Below are 17037 nucleotides of genomic sequence, written 5' to 3' on the forward strand. Positions count from 1 at the left end.
AGCCCAGCCCTCACAGGAATTCCACAAAAGAAGCAGGAGAGAATTGTATCAGAAATGCCCAGAGACTGATGAAAATGTAGGTTGCCAGAGCATGTCAGAAGAGGACAGTAACACACCCAGGCAATGGCCAGTGTGAAGGAAAATTCCTCCTGACTCCAGATGCTGATGGGTCAGAAAATGCAATAAACTGCAATCTAAAATGGATTTTTTTAAAAAAAAAAAAGCTTAACCAAAAGAAATGGAATAATATTTTCGGTCTCCAGGTGATGCTGGAAATATCCCAATCACTGAATTCCTTTGACACATTCAGCGTGCTTTGCAATCCTGATGAGATTTAGCCCTGCACTGACTCTGATGTTCCGTTCATTAAAAGGGGAGAAATTCTCCAAGTTTTCCACCAAAAGAAGGAGACACACAGTTTCTACTGCAGAAAAAGTAGGCTGGAATTAAAACCATTAATGGGGGTGATGGGAGACAGAGCAAAAGTCTAACCACCACTGAAAAAGTCGATTCTGGAAACTGGGATGTAGTATATACCTTGCTCAGACAGACAAGATTGCCATGGGTAGAGCATGGGCTAGAATACCATTTGCATTTTTGTCTATAGTCAAGCCATATACAGTGGTACCTCGGGTTACATACGCTTCAGGTTACAGACGCTTCAGGTTACAGACTCCGCTAACCCAGAAATAGTGCTTCAGGTTAAGAACTTTGCTTCAGGATGAGAGCAGAAATCATGCTCCAGCGGTGTGGCGGCAGCAGGAGGCCCCATTAGCTAAAGTGGTGCTTCAGGTTAAGAACAGTTTCAGGTTAAGAACGGACCTCCAGAATGAATTAAGTACTTAGCCCAAGGTACCACTGTATAAATTTTATGTTCTTATGTTAAATGTTCTTATGTATAAATTTTATGTTTTTATGTTAAGAACATAAAATTTATACAGTGGTACCTTGGGTTAAGTACTTAATTCATTCCGGAGGTCCGTTCTTAACCTCAAACTGCTGTCGCCGCGCCACTGGAGCACAATTTCTGTTCTCATCCTGAAGCAAAGTTCTTAATCCGAGGTACTATTTCTGGGTTAGCAGAGTCTGTAACCTGAAGCGTATGTAACCCGAGGTACCACTGTAAATAAATGCTCAGTGAGGTCCTTCCTATTTTTGATTCAAATGAAGAAGCAAGTCTGGTCAGAAAAAGGCAGCTAGAAGATCCCCTATTGAAAAGGTAGCTGTTGTTGTTGCATTTCTATCCCACCTTTTTCTCCTTGGAGCTCAAGTACCGGTTGTTGTTGTTGTTGTTTAGTTGTTTAGTCGTGTCCGACTCTTCGTGACCCCATGGACCAGAGAACGCCAGGCACTCCTGTCCTCCACTGCCCCCCGCAGCTTGGTCAGACTCATGCTGGTAACCTCGAAAACACTGTCCCACCACCTCGTCCTCTGTCGCCCCCTTCTCCTTGTGCCCTCCATCTTTCCCAACATCAGGGTCTTCTCCAGGGAGTCTTCTCTTCTCATGAGGTGGCCAAAGTACTGGAGCCTCAGCTTCACAATCTGTCCTTCCAGTGAAGTACCGGTACTTTTGCCATTACAGTGGTACCTCGGTTTACGAATTTAATCCACTCTGGAAGTCCATTCTTAAACCAAAACCGTTCTTAAACCAAGGCACGCTTTCCCTAATGAGGCCTCCGGCCGCCGGTGCCCTTCCACCGTGCCGATTCCGTTCTTAGACCAAGGTAAAGTTCACAAACCGGGACACTGCTTCCAGTTTTGCGGAGTTCGTAAACCGAATCGTTCGTAAACAGGACTGCTCTTAAACCGAGCTACCACTTTACTTGGTGCCTGGTGAATATGGGTTAGCCAATAGCGATCCTCCCAGAATATAAGGTAAATATAATTAATTTGGAATATTTTTACTCCACCTCACTCATCTTACTTGTTGCATTTTATTATTCTAATACTTAAAGAGATATTTTTGACATACTGTAAAACAATTTTCTTGCTGTGCAATGAGAACATATTGTTGTTTTTGGTATCCGTCTGTCTTGAGAGACAACGGAGTGCGCCTCTGGGGGTGAAGTCAAACTGCTGCGTTAGCAGCACTGAAATGACTTCCCCAGGGTGCAAGCAGTGTGTCTGGAGGTCCTGGTTTGCCCAGATGACAAGACCCCCCCCCCCCAGCCTCACTCGTGGGGTCCAAAGAAAAGCAGAGCAGTGGATCTGGCATCAGTTTGGCTGCAGGAGTTGCCGGAAGAAGGAGTACAAAGCACCATTCCAACTGTCTTTTGAGGAAATCCAGCAAAATGTTAACACTACACAGCAGGGACAAAAAGACTTCATTAAATGGTCAAACAAAAAACTCCCCTTTCCAGGTTTTGCACCCTCTCGAAAAGGGACAGCCCCACTGGGGAGGCCAATCTGCAGCCTCAGATCAATTACAGTGGTACCTCAGGTTAAGAACTTACCGTATTTTTCGCCCTATAGGATGCACTTTTCCCCCTCCAAAAATGAAGGGGAAATCTGTGTGCGTCCTATGGGACGAATGCAGGCTTTCGCTGAAGCTTGGAGAGCGAGAGGGGTCGGTGCGCACCGACCCCTCTCGCTCTCCAGGCTTCAGGAAGCTATCAGCAAGCCTGGGGAGCCCACAGGAGTTCCCGCAGGGCTCCCTAGGCTGCAGATGGCAGCCTGCTGCCCGGAGCGCGGGGCGCACTGAAGCAGAGCGCCCCGCGCTTCGGGCAGATATCCGCAGCCTAGGGAGCCCTGTGGGAGTTCCCACAGGGCTCCCTAGGCTGTGGATAGCAGCCTGCTGCCCGGAGCGCCGGGGGGGAGAGGAATAATTTTTTCCCTCTTTATTTCCCCCCCCCCAAAAAAACCCTAGGTGCGTCCTATGGGCCAGTGCGTCCTATAGGGCGAAAAATACGGTAATTCGTTCTGGAGGTCCATTCTTAACCTGAAACTGTTCTTAACCTGAGGTACCACTTTAGCTAATGGGGCCTCCTCCTGCTGCCACACCACGCCATTTCTGTTCTCATCCTGAAGCAAAGTTCTTAACCCGAGGTACTATTTCTGGGTTAGCAGAGTATGTAGCGTCTGTAACCTGAAGCATCTGTAACCTGAGGTACCGCTGTACAACCCCCCGTTGCATGTAAATCCATAAGTATCAGCAGCCATTCAACACCCCCCCCCCCTTGCTACAGAGGAAGCCATGCAAACTGTACCAAAATGAAGAACTTTAACTCCCAGAATAACTTCAGCAGCAATCTTCATGGCTGGGCAGTTTTTAATGGGATGCACAAAGCCGTCCCAATACATTTAAGCAACTAAAGACCGATTGCCACCCAGTTTCCAGAGATTGGGAGGGGGGGAGTTTAAGTTCAGAGCTAACACTTTTTTCACTTTTGCCACCTCTGCAATGGGACCTACATGTTTGCTGAAGGAGAGAAGGTTAAATTACTCTCCAAGGGCCTCCCCTCCCCACTAGCCACATCCACCAACCTTAACCTAGGTCAAATTCCCTTTATCTCCCTGCCTTGTTTAATTAGTCAGCCATAAACCAACACTTTTTCACGGCCCTGGATAAGCAGAGGAGCAGAGCAAGCACGCCTACGTCCACTAGCACACACCAGAACACACCCAGCAGTTAAGATCTTGCCACTGGCTGAAAATATAACCACCACCTTAAAAAAAAAAAAAAAAAAAAAGACAGAGGGAAACTGGAAGAGACTGACAAAACTAGTTTCTTCGGGATCAGATATAAACTGGTTCTGTGGTGCAGCTTTTTAAAAAGAAGTTGGAACGCTGTGTATTTGTACGGCTGAGTTACAACAACAGCGTCAACACACAGGCACTGTGCGAAAAGGATTCTAAGACCATCTGCGGAGATAAACCCCTACTGGGCATGCAACCATAATATTTTAGAAACATTTGTGGGCCCCTGAAATTAACATGCTCGCAACACCATAGGGAACTGCTTTAGAGCAAGGAGGAACATGGGGCCCCCTGGATCTGTGCTTCCCTGTCTACAAGAACCAGCAGTGGCTTTCCAGGGATCAGGTGGGATCTTTCACAGTTCTATGGAGACTGAACAAAATAAAAAGATTCCTTCCAGTAGCACCTTAAAGACCAACTAAGTTAGTTCTTGGTATGAGCTTTCGTGTGCATGCACACTTCTTCAGATACACAAGTGTGCATGCACACGAAAGCTCATACCAAGAACTAACTTAGTTGGTCTTTAAGGTGCTACTGGAAGGAATCTTTTTATTTTGTTTTGACCAACACGGCTACCTATCTGTAACTATGGAGACTGATTATGGGACCTTCCACACAAAAGCATATAGTCTACACCTAGAGATGTGAAAACCCTCTTCTGGGATAAGTGAAATGCTATTATTATTATTATTAGTAGTAGTAGTAGTAGTATACTGTCCTATATCCGCAGGTTTCAGGGTGGCTCGCAAGATAAAATCACAATATAAAAACACAAAATCAAGATAAAAAGGGCACTGGATGTCAATCAGCCAAAGGCCTGGTTAAAGAGGAATATTTTTGCCTGGTAAACAAGGTTTTACTCATTGGAAAAAAAACGTGTTGCCCAAAGACTTTTATGTAAGAATCTACAACATCAGCATGCAAATTCCTGTGTCTACTATGTAAACATAAATGAAATTCAAGATCCATTTCTAGATCCAGAGATGCTGCCATCTTCACAAGAAAAAATTGCCACAGTTGTTATATTAATAAATAGACACAAGAAATGAATAGAGTGCTTACTTTTTAACCATTTACACTTTGAATTGATTCAGGCACGAGCATCTGAAAAGAACTGTAAAGGTAAAGGGACCCCTGACCGTTAGGTCCAGTCGTGACCGACTCTGGGGTTGTGGCGCTCATCTCACTTTAATGGCCGAGGGAGCCGGCGTACAGCTTCCGGGTCATGTGGCCAGCAGGACTAAGCCGCTTCCGGCGAACCAGAGCAGCGAATGGAAACACTGTTTACCTTCCCGCCAGAGTGGTACCTATTTATCTACCTGCACTTTGACGTGCTTTCGAACTGCTAGGTTGGCAGAAGTAGGGACCAAGCAACTCACCCTGTCGCAGGGATTCGAACCGCTGACCTTCTGATCGGCAAGCCCTAGGCTCGGTGGTTTAACCTACAGCACCACCCGCGTCCCGTTTGAAAAGAACTGTAGTAGATCTCAATTCACTTTTGACCCCCCTCCATCTGAAATGCCATGCCTGGTCTTGCACTGAATGTAGTATTGCCACTCTAAGTTCGGCTGATGAAATATGATGTTTACAATCCATGAAACTTGAGTTCTTTGAATGGTTTAGAGGTGGCACTGGAGGACAGAAGGGCTCAGTGCCTTTAACAGATATGTGGCAGGCAGAAATTAAACAGGGCAAGCCTTTTCTAGTATGAAACAATTATAGGGAAAGTGTCACTGGCTGACATTCTGTTGAGTTGTGTGACTCCAGATTTATTTTGAGGCACTCCACCCCACCTGCAAACGAGGGTACAAAATTGCACATGACATAAAGTCTTCTTTAGCGAGTACAGCAGAGGGCCCAATCCACATACAGTATGTGGGCCCCCCCAAAATCCTGTTTGCAGCGAAGTGAAAGGGGAAGCTTCAGTTACTGGGTTGCTGTTGGTCAGGTTTCCACAGCAAAGCCTAAGGCAACAATGGGTTTTCCAAAAAAATCTGAAATTGAAAAATTGATGGAAAGATTTCTTGGGCAAATCTGCATAGGGTAATTTTCCAGTGCCCTAGAGCAATGGTTTCCAGTTGGTGGTCTGTGAACCCCAGAGGTCTGCGTAACCCACCCAGGGGGGTCCATGGCACCATTCACATAACAAATACCACAATAGAGATATCAACATTTTCAAAAGTAGGGGGTCCATGGCTTGGCTTTTCAAAAACAGGGGGTTTACAGTACTTAGCTAACTGGGAACCACTGCCCGATAGTTATCTAATTCAGCATGCTTATTCTCCTTGTAATTCTTTTTTTAAAAGAGGCTACAAATTTAAAAACTGTTAAGCTTGCCATTTGGCATTCCACCATTGCTAATTATTTTATGAAATGGAAATTCTCCCACAGAAACCTTTCTGCCCCACATCCCTGGGTGCAGGCACCAGACAACCCTCAGAGAGCAACTTGCACCTGCCTTCCGCTTGCAGCCTGAGGAGTTCACTAGCTGTTCCGCTTCCAGCACAAGACTCTTCTTCCACAGTGAAGCGACTTTGTGCAGCTGTAATGCTATGCCACCCCAAAGTGGCAGCAGCGTGCAAAATTCTCAGGGCAGTTCAACACAGCGGACAAAATGGTACAAGGCAGAAGTTGCTCGGCTGTAGCTTCTGAGCACATTCCTGCTATCCATTCCCGACACCTATTCCAGCTCAAGCACAGCAAATACAAGAACACTAGTCACTGTAGTCAATGCACAGGTAACCTCGAGGCTAGATTACGGCAATGTGCTCCATGTGGGGCTGCCCTAGGGTCTGGTTTGGAAACTCCAGCTCTCGTTCTCTGAGGCCAAACTGCTGATGGGGACACCAGGTCGAGAACATGTGGTCATTAAAGCATCTGAAACTGTCTGCCCATCTACTACAAGGCCAGGTTGAAGGTTCTTGTATTAATCTGCAAAGCTATTCCTGGGTATCTCAGGGAGCGCCCGAACCCTTATATCCCAGCTCGATCACAAAGGTAATCTGCAGGAGCCACCAGCCATCTCCCCAGCCACTCTGGGGCAGCTTACAGCACATAAAAAATCGTAAAACATCAGGCATTGAATTTTTTCTGATACAGGGGTGCCTTCAGATGTCTTCTAGAAGTCAGATAGTTGTTTCCTCCTTGACATCTGATGGGATGGCGTTCCACAAGGTGGGCACCACCACCAAGAAGGCCCTCTGCCTGGTTCCCTGCAACCTCACTTCTCACAGGGAGGGAACTGCCAGAAGGCCCTCGCTGGACCTCAGTGTCCAGGTTGAAGATGGGAGTGGAGACACCAACCTTCAGGCCAACGGGCCAAGGCCGTTTAGGGCTTTAAAGGTCAGCACCAACACTTTTAATTGTGCTCGGAAATGTACTGGGTACGTAACAATGAACAGGTGCCAAACGCAAATACAGTATTAGGTAAGCTTGGATGTTTCAACACGTTTAGATTTGTTTAGTAAACACAAGTAAAACAAACATGCTAAATTAGATCACACATGGGCATCAGGGGAAAAAATTCCAATAAAAATTTCCCAGAAAACCCACAGCTACCAAGCATCAGCAGGCAGCTGCCTACCGAAGGGCCTGCTTGCAACACTGCCCTGCCATTAGCACCCTGCTCAGCCAGTCGCCTTTTCTGGGCTCAATAGTGGAATTTTCATTCTTAGCAGAGGCCTATTCAAGAGCAGCAGCATTTATGCACCACACTGCTGCAGGCAAAGCATGGGGGGAAGGGAGAAAGCAAGAGAACGCTCAGCCCTTGGTAGGCAGGGAATGAAAGCTGCAAATTGCATATAAATAGCTGCATGCAACAATTCTCATCTTGAGGTCTGCAAAGCCAGGACTGTGCTATGAGCCTTGGGAATGCCTCTCCTAGTGTGGAACCCAAAAACCTGGAGCCAGGGATCCCCACTTTCTTAGGAACTCTCTCTGCCAAAGCTGAAGGGTGGGTTCTTGCTACTACAAACATGCGTGTACCTCCAAAGCCCGCTGTGGTCCCCAATTTCTCTCTCTCCCACCCCTCTTCTTGCTACATCCTCTCACCTAAGACATTCAGGAGTCCGGGCTCACCACTCCAAGTCACCTGAAGGTCTGCTTTTCCTTTGGCTGCCCCTGATGCCACAAGCGCCCTCACAGAATACCTCCCCATTGCTTCCCCTCTTTCTTCCCTGATTCCTCCTCAATACCCACCTTTTGCACAAAGCTCTTGGCAGAACCCCTCCATCTCCTTACCCCACAGTAACTAGGCTTACACAGAACTGAAATAAACGTACACGCTCCCTTCTGGCCCCAACTCCATTTCCCTCCCCTTTCTCTGTTTAATTGTAAACTCCTTGGAGCAACCACACACTTGAGTTTTGCAATGCTGATAAATTGAGTCTGGTCATGAGCAAACTGGGCCAAGGGATAGGTTTATACCCAAAGGCACTTTGAAGTTTGCATTATTATTCTTGGGGCCTTTAATCCCCACAGCTTTTTCCTAGGCCCACAGGCTTAGAGGTATAGGAGCAGTTCACCAACTCTTATCACGGAGCCTCACCCATTTGGCCACAGCCTCCCCGCCCGCAGTCGACTGGGCAGCGCAGACGTCCAACTCAAGATTATTTGACCGTGAAGGTAGGCTACATTTTGACTGTCAACTGCCGCTCCTGCCCTTCCCTGCCCTCAACCTCTAGGCAACCATTTCAGAAATGGGTGGGCAACTCTGTTGTTAAACATGCAATAAGCCATTTCAGAGAGAGAGAGAGAGGAGTAAACCTGCAACACTAGATTTCCATTCTAAAAAGTTTTCTCCCAAAGCTTTTTTGCAAAAGAGAAAATTCCACACAAAACTGAAATTAAATGCACAAAGAAAGAGCCCACCCTGAAAATAGAGCCTCTCCCTTTTCACCGTGGTGTGTGAATTGAGCAGCTTCCACCAGAAGCCAATGCCCTGCTTGAACACACTGTTTTTTGGGGGGTGAGGGGAGAGCCTGCCTGGCTTCCCCCTCGCTCGCCCAGCATGGACAGGGACCCCACCCTTCCTGAAAGCGCCCCGTGGGGGAGGGGGAGCAACTGGCCAGCAAGTTCACTTACCTCCACCATCGCTGTACTTCCTGAAAAGTCAGCCGCAGGGTGCTGGAGAGGAATAAATCACACGGCAGAGGAGAGGGTGGGCGGACAGGGTGGGGGAGAGAACGATTCTCCTCCGGAAGAGGAGATTGGGTTTTCCTTCTCTGCCCAGGAGAGAAGAGTCAGTTGGTTTCCCTGACTAGGAGACACTTGATCCGGGCAGGGAGACGCACACTCCTTCTTTGCTCTCTGGGCTGCTACACACAAGTTTCCTGACGTTGCAAGGCCAGAAGCTCCACCCCTCCCTTCCCAGCACTCTGAACTGGGTGAAAGGAGGGGGGAAGCAGCAGCACTGCCCTCACTGGAGGAGTGAGGCAGCGACACCCAAAGAGGAAGAGGAGGAAGATGTGAAAAGGCGAAGGAAACTTTGGGGCTAGCCTGGTGCTGTTTTGGGCCTCTGGATGAATTCAAAGGGAAGGGGCCAAGATTATTTGTGGGGAAGGGTCCCCCTTAACAGCAGAACCATTTGTAAAATGAGCTTTGAAAGCCTCTTGCTTTTAAGGGCGTGGGGTAGCGACCCAGGAAGGGAAATATGAAGAGAAAACACTCTGTACATGCTCAGAAGTAATAATAATAATAATAATAATAATAATAATAATAATAATACAGTAATAATAATTCATTATTTATATCCCACCCATCTGGCTGGGTCTCCCCAGCCATTCTGGACGGCCTCCAACAAAGCATTAAAATACAGTGGTCTGTTAAACATTAAAAGCTTCCCTAAAGAGGGCTGCCTTCAGATGTCTTCTAAAAGTCTGGTAGTTGTTCTTCTCTTTGACATCTGGTGGGAGGGTGTTCCACAGGGCAGGCGCCACTACTGAGAAGGCCCTCTGCCTGGTTCCCTGTAACTTTGCTTCTTGCAGGGAGGGAACCGCCAGAAGGCCCTCGGCGCTGGACCTCAGTGTCCGGGCAGAACGATGGGCGTAGAGACGTTCCTTCAGGTATACTACAAGTACAAACTTTAAGATTTAGGGCGTAAAGTTGCTTTCAGTTCACCCTTCTGGGGGAAAAGAGACTAATGAACAAAAATGATGTGCCCAGAGCCAGAGCCCAACATTTGGGTCTAGTACGATGGAACGCCAGTGAGGTTTGACTCAGATTAGGCTCCGTTACAGAGTGGGAAAGGTGGGTGCCCTCACACCCTGGGATTTGAATACTTCACAGTCTAGGACCCTCGTACCTATGGGACCGCCTCTCCTTGTATGCCCCACGGAGAGCCTCAAGGTCCATAAATAAGGAAGTTAGATTAGCCTCAACCAGAGGCAGGGCCTTTTCAACACTGGCTCCAGCCTGGTGGAACGCTCTGTCTCATGAGACCAGGGCCCTGCGGGATCTGATTTCTTTCTGCAGGGCCTGCAAGACAGAGTTGTTCCGCCTGGCCTTTGGCTTAGAATCAGTTTGATTCCCTCCCCCTCCTTCTTTTTTCATTTCTCCTGTGAAGAGGCTGCATCTTAATGTTTTAATGTTGTATTTTAATCTTATTTTTTAAATTAATCAACTTGTTTTTATTATTGGTTGTTAGCCGCCCTGAGCCCAGTCTTGGCTGGGGAGGGCGGGGTATAAATAAAAGTACTATTATTATTATTATTATCATCTGTGGGAGAGACTGGGATGTGCAGATGTGCAAACAGGAAATGCAGATGTGCAAATGGCAGAGCTGTTCCCAAACGACACACTCGGGCTCAGTCTTTCTCCCCTATCTCACCCCTTACTATGGCGCTTGAAATGTCAAAATGCCGTTCACTGGACTGAGCACACATTTCACACTCAATGCCCGTTACCAAACAAGGTGGGAAAGACACAGCTATCTAGAAAATCACCTGTCCTCACCAATTGCCTCATCGATAATCCCTAGATTACAGGGGCAGAACATCCAGGACCCTGCCAACTATACAGTCACTTGATCTTTGTACACCTTTCTATGAACGTGGAGTTTCAATCAAGAGGCATTTCCTTTTTCCTTCTGCTGTTATCTCCAGGGGCGAGTTGGCACCTTTTCCCAGGACACAAAAGTGCCTGCCTGTTTCTACTCTTTGCTCCCCACCATCTTAAAACATAATCTCCCTCCTCCTTTACTTATATTAATTCAAATGGACACAGATCTACAGCAACCTCCCACATCTTGGGAAGCTGGTAACCTCTGCTCTGGGACACAGATCCAACAGAACGGGGACTTTGGACCCTCCCAGCCTCTCAGAGTTTCACTTGGCTGGGTTACCAATACTAGGACTGAAAGTTATCAGAGGCAAGGAAAGGAGCGGCCTGAACTTCGTGGAATCGAAGAAACCAAAGCCAAGGAAAAATATGCCAGTCAGTGTACACACACACACACACACACACAGAGAGAGAGAGAGAGAGAGAGAGAGAGAGAGAGAGAGAGAGAGAGAATAGGAAATCCTACCTTTCAAGATACAAGTTTCCAATTTTAAGCTTGTAACTGTTTTCAGAGATACAGTATTAAAGAACCCACCTCAACTTTTTGGCTTCCGGCCACTTAGGAAGCAATTAACACAAGCCACAGAAAATCAGAATGGGTTCTATCTATAGCAAGGAGATGGGCATTATCACTGAGAGAGATGAAACCTGAGATTCAGAAGCCAGGTAGAGTAAGTGAGCTTTTATTTTATTTTTTAAAATGGAACCCCTGGGCTATGTCCAGGGCAATGGGTTTTAAGTACAGTGGTACCTCGGGTTAAGTACTTAATTCGTTCTGGAGGTCCGTTCGTAACATGAAACTGTTCTTAACCTGAAGCACCACTTTAGCTAATGGGGCGTCCTGCTGCCACCGCACCGCCGGAGCACGATTTCTGTTCTCATCCTGAAGCAAAGTTCTTAACCCGAGGTACTATTTCTGGGTTAGCGGAGTCTGTAACCTGAAGCATATGTAACCTGAAGCGTCTGTAACCTGAGGTACCATTGTAGGCAGAAACATTCATCTTTAGCAAAGGAATCATTCTTTTTAGCACTACTTTGCCAGTGCCTTTAAAGAGTTTGAGATATCTCCTGCGGAGGACCGTAACACGGTCTCTAGGCTCAAAGGAACGCCAAACGTGTACTGCGATCTGTTCACCATCCGGCTGACGGCTCTTCCCTGGGGGGTGTCCTCTCTTATATACCCCTACTGGGGAGAGAGGCCAAGTTCTTGGCCTGCCGAGGACCCGACACCAGAACTTTCTGCCCGTGTTAGAAATGCACAGGCACTTTTTAACCACACAGAACAAATGAGGTTTTATGGTACAAACAACTTATCCAGATTTCCTAAGAGGCACAAATTCCCCTAAGCCCCAGCCTGTGCCTTGAGATGTATCAGGGTTTCAAAGGATTTCCCTGCTCGGCTTCCTCCACCCCCCCCACCCCCCCCCACCCCGGTAATGACTCGAGGCTCCTATGATTTCCTTGTTATTGTTCCTCCTGGCAGCTATTCCATCTGCCAGATTCTGGTTGTGTTCAAGCCTGTTGGCATGCCATGATCTTGCAGGAGAGAAAGGGGTTAACTGAAAGAGGGACCGGAGCCAGAAGGAACTTGAGGGAGAAAAGCACACAGAGGTTTCCGCCCGCACCCAATGAGGCGGCAGCGTTTGAAACAAGGACGGCCAATCAGGTGCCGCATCTGGTGGTTTAACATCAGAAGGGAAAGGGGGGTTCAGGGAAAAGGACAACATAGTGGTAAATCCTAAAGATGCCCATGTAGGAACATCCTTGCACCACAGAGGAGTGAAATCAAAAGAAGAAAGCACTCAGGTGTTTCCTATCATCAAAGAAAGAATGCCATTTATTCCTTGCAGAACCAAGGCCTCATCCCCTCCATATGTTATTCAGGAGGCGAGTCCACGAGCTGCTTAGATAGCAACATAAGCTCAAAACACTGGTTTAGATCTCCAGATGGCTATAATAAAATAATAATAATAATAATAATAATAATAATAATAATAATAATAATAATAATAAATAAAAAAATAGATGGGTGTGGGTGTCTGTCCATCCATCCGTCTGTCCTGCAGCTCCCTTGTCTCTGGGTCAGTTATGCCCTTTAGCCAGAGTTGTCTGGGTCCTTGACTTAATAATAATAACAATAACAATAATAAAAATTTATTATTTGTACCCCGCCCATCTGGCTGGGTTTCCCCAGCCACTCTGGGCGGCTTCCAACAAAGACCAAAAAAACACTAAAATGTCACACATTAAAAACTTCCTTTATACTCCTATACTCCCCTTACTCCGCACAAAGTGGCAGAAACTGTCTAGGGCTTTAAAGGTGAACAACATCACCTTGATTTGTTCACAGAATGCACAATGTTAAAATTCTCTCTCTGCGTGTGTGTACACCCACCCACTCACCCTACCCCACCCTTCATCAATAGCTCTCAGGGTGCTTCACAAGGTAAATGCAATTTTTAAAAAATTTCTCAGCAAGCATTACAACCACCCCATAAAGGGAGTCTACATTCCCTGCAGTGTGTGTCTGACCAGTATTCCAGCTCTGACCTGAATCAAGAGGTTGGGAACAACAGGTCTCTGTCTGGAAAGAGCAAGTCTGAGCCAAGGAATATCCAAGCGATTCCAGTTTTGCGCCATTGCACAGCAGAGGAAATGCACAACCTCAAAAGCATCTGCAAGGACGAGCCATTCAGGTAAGTGGCCAATTAACAGCTGCTGGATTCCAGGCATGGGCAAGGAGTTCCCCCAGCTAATTTTTAATTGCCCCATAGAAAGTATACTGGCAAGGGAGACTTAAGGGACACACCCATCATCTTCTTAACCGGGATCTTCCTTGTCAAAGCTAAACACTACATCACAGTGGCTCAACCCTGTCCGGTCACTGGTATCCAAGCAACCAGCCTAATTTGGCTCAGTGGCTTCCGTCCCGTTCTTCGGGACAATTCTGAGTGGAGCAATTTACCTGTGGAGACTGACAAAGGCCCTTTTCTTAGCCACTAACCCTGCTCCATTTCCACTGACTGGGCAGCCACAAGAGCTGGCTTACGAAGCAGGCTGAAACAGCCAACTCTAAACAGGTACGCTAACCTTTTGCACTCTAAAAACACAGGTGCTTTGTCAGCTGAAACTTTAAGGGGCGTTGGGTCGGCATTCTGATCTTCCAACTCAGGCCTCCAAATTGCAAGCAACACGATGACTCAACTTCTAGTCATCAACACTGCGAGGGGCTGAAACCAGCAGGTTTCCTGGTCCTCCTCCTGACAGGTGCATGTCTCAAGCAGCTCACCGGCCAACTCACCAGGCCTGAGTCAACTAGGTTCTGCATAGCACAGAGGTTTTCAACCTTTTGGAGTCCACGGCTCCCTTAACCAACTACCGTATTTTTCGCTCTATAAGATGCACCAGACCACAAGACGCACCTAGTTTTTGGAGGAGGAAAACAAGAAAAAATATATTCTGAATCTCAGAAGCCAGAACAGCAAAAGGGATCGCTGTGCAGTGAAAGCAGCAATCCCTCTTGCTGTTCTGGCTTCTGGGATAGCTGTGCAGCCTGAATTCGCTCCATAAGACGCACACACATTTCCACTTACTGTATTTTTCGCTCCATAGGACGCACTTTTCCCCCTCCAAAAATGAAGGGGAAATGTGTGTGCGTCCTATGGGGCGAATGCAGGCTTTCGCTGAAGCCTGGAGAGCGAGAGGCATCGGTGCACACCGACCCCTCTTGCTCTCCAGGCTTCAGGAAGCTATCCGCAAGCCTTGCAAGCCCGGCGGGAGTTCCCACGGGCTCACAAGGCTTGCGGGCAGCAGCCTGCAGTCCAAAGCACGGGGAGGCCTCCGGAGGGCTCCCCGTGCTTCCAGCGGGTGTCCGCAAGCCTTGTGAGCCTGCAGGAAGTCTGGAGCCCTCTGGAGGGTGCCCCGTGCTTCGGGCAGGTGTGCGCAAGGCTTGGGCCGGCAGCCGCGGCTGGGGAAGGGAAATAATTTTTTTTTATTCATTTCCCCCCAAAAAACGAGGTGCGTCCTATGGGCCGGTGCGCCCTATAGGACAAAAAATACGGTACTTTTTGGGAGGGAAGAAGTGAGTCTTATAGAGCAAAAAATACGGCACATTCTTTCTGCGGCACCCCAGGAGCCCAGTTACGTCACCCCTTGCCTACAGAGCTGGCAGTCTCTCACCCTTTTTCAAAAGCCCTCCCATGTGGAGTGTTCCCTCAGCCTCCATTCCTCTCCCCTTGGGAGTCTCTGAGCTTGCGCCCCCCCCAGCCCCCTCAAAGAGAGGTGTCTCCCAGAGGCACCATTCGCCTGCGGAGCTTATAGCAAGCGCTGCTGCAATAAGCAGATGTGCAAGCCTTTGGGAGGCAGAGACGCGAGGGAGCGAAGGAAAGAGGGGACAGATGCCGGTGTTGCCCACAGCACCCCTGACCATCATTCAAGGCACCCCAGGGTGCCACGGCACACTGGCTGAAAACCACTGGCACAGCACTGATCCTTCCCTAAATCCTCTGATCCAAACTCTCCTGCAAACTCATACAGCCCTACTCCTTCTCCAAAAGGACCAATAAAAAATGCCATTTACATGACACACAATTCCAAATGAGGCGAAATCCAAATTTAACCTAATGTTAGGAGTTTGGTGAAGTAGGCTGCATGCCAGACCCTCTCTAATCCCTGGATCCCTCAAGTGCTGAAAGCTAATCAAGCCTTCTAATTCCGAAGAGAGCCAGGATGGCTTCCCGGTGAGGTGATGGGGAGTTAAGGGGCTCAATGTGAGACAGCAAATGGGCAGGGGCCCCTCCCTTAACCGACCAAGCCAGAGCTTTGGAGTAGAGAGTTTTGCAGTGATACGATCTAGAAGTAAAGCAGCAAGCTAGACAGAGAGTCAGAGCAACGTTTGATTTCTGCTTGAATCCAAGGCTGCAAGATGGGAGAAGCAAGGCTCCCCCTTGGTGTGTTAATGCTCTGAACCCCTCCATCACAGGTCCAGGTAAAGACACCACAGTCCCTGCTGTACCTCATTTCCAAAAGGAAACATGAACCCTGGGTAAGTGCCTGGGACCCCAGCTCTTGTGCACTGCTTGGAGATTGGGATGGCGCACGATAATGAGCTTCGTGTTCTTGCCACGAATCAAGAAGCAACCGATTTGACCCCAAGGATTGCTCCAGCTCTCTTCCAAGTTGTGCAGTAGCTAATTCCCTACTGCACAAGAATCGCAGAAAAAGGCACAGGGGCCCTTAGCGATGGCAGAAAGGGCAAGGAGGAAGGATTTCGCTTTGGGCTCATTTGAGCTCACTGCACAGGCATTTGGAAGCTTACACAGTACCAAGGAAGGTCATTCCGGAAGCCCTCTTGTGTTTTAAAAGGGCTTCCACCCTTAGGTCTCTTTATACATTGGGCTTAATTAGAATGTTCTCACTGAAGACGGTTCTAATTAAACCCAAAACAATTAGGAGCTGTTAGCACCAGTCAGAGAAGCAAGTAGCCGAAAGATGCGTCATGCCACACAAGTGTGTTCCTCCAGTCAAATGAGGGGCATGTATTACGAAGTGCCGGCATTAGCCATTCCTCTGAGAGAGGCACAGAGAAAGGACTTCAAAACCAATGCACTTTTTGCCAACAAGAAACTGGACTTTGCCTCTGAAGCAGGTTCTGTTCAAGGACAAGTCAAGGTCAGCTTCCAAGTTGTTTTTTCAGAAAAAAACAAAACACAGTGACAATTCACCTCCCACAAGGTCATGCTAACTTGGATAAAACTCCCAACGGCAACGTAAGATTTTTCTAAGCGATAAAGCAATCACAAATGAAATCAAAGTCCCTTTTCATTTACGTATAATCAATCTTAGTCTCTCGATGGCTTCCGAGAGGAATTTGCTGTAATGATGATTTTAATGCAGTCTGGCAGCAGACCATACCGCTAAGCACTAATTGTGTTGGGGGTGCGCGCGAAATCTATCCTTTCACTGGACAACGCGGAGGTTGTGGGTTCTTTCTTTCCCCCTCCCGACCTCCCGAGAAAGATTCTGTTCTCAAAGTGATACCAGGTCCCTAAGGGTCTCCACCAGCAGAAATGAGATTGAAACCAAGTCCTACCTTCCTCGTGGGAGGGGCGTGAAATGGCAACCTTTGCATTTTCAGCGACTACTGCCTGCAATTGTGCTCATGTAGTGGGTATAGAAGCCCCTTTAACTGGTGCAGGGCTGGTGCCCAGCAGCCATTTCTGCATCTCTTTGAGATTGTATTAACTATCTCATGAGCTTGTTTCCTTTTGCCTTATTTGTACGCCA

General features: G+C 47.7%; 1 protein-coding gene and 1 long non-coding RNA gene across 8 annotated transcripts in view; one reads left to right on the forward strand and one right to left on the reverse strand.

Moving 5' to 3' along the window:
• LOC307221386 overlaps positions 1–17037 on the forward strand; it is a 225939-nt gene that overhangs the window by 158504 nt on the left and 50398 nt on the right. The gene's annotated exons all lie outside the window — the stretch shown is intronic.
• PAK4 (p21 (RAC1) activated kinase 4) overlaps positions 1–17037 on the reverse strand; it is an 85043-nt gene that overhangs the window by 45337 nt on the left and 22669 nt on the right. Inside the window, exon 1 of one of the 4 annotated variants that reach the window (XM_079985387.1) lies at positions 8779–8992. The exons of the other annotated variants lie outside the window; for them this stretch is intronic. The gene's annotated coding sequence lies outside the window, so the exon portion shown is untranslated. Of the gene's footprint in view, positions 1–8778; positions 8993–17037 lie in introns of those variants that run through there. 4 annotated transcript variants of the gene reach the window in all.

The sequence above is a fragment of the Podarcis cretensis genome (genome assembly GCF_951804945.1).
Source record: "Podarcis cretensis genome assembly, chromosome: 8".
Lineage (NCBI taxonomy): Eukaryota > Metazoa > Chordata > Lepidosauria > Squamata > Lacertidae > Podarcis > Podarcis cretensis.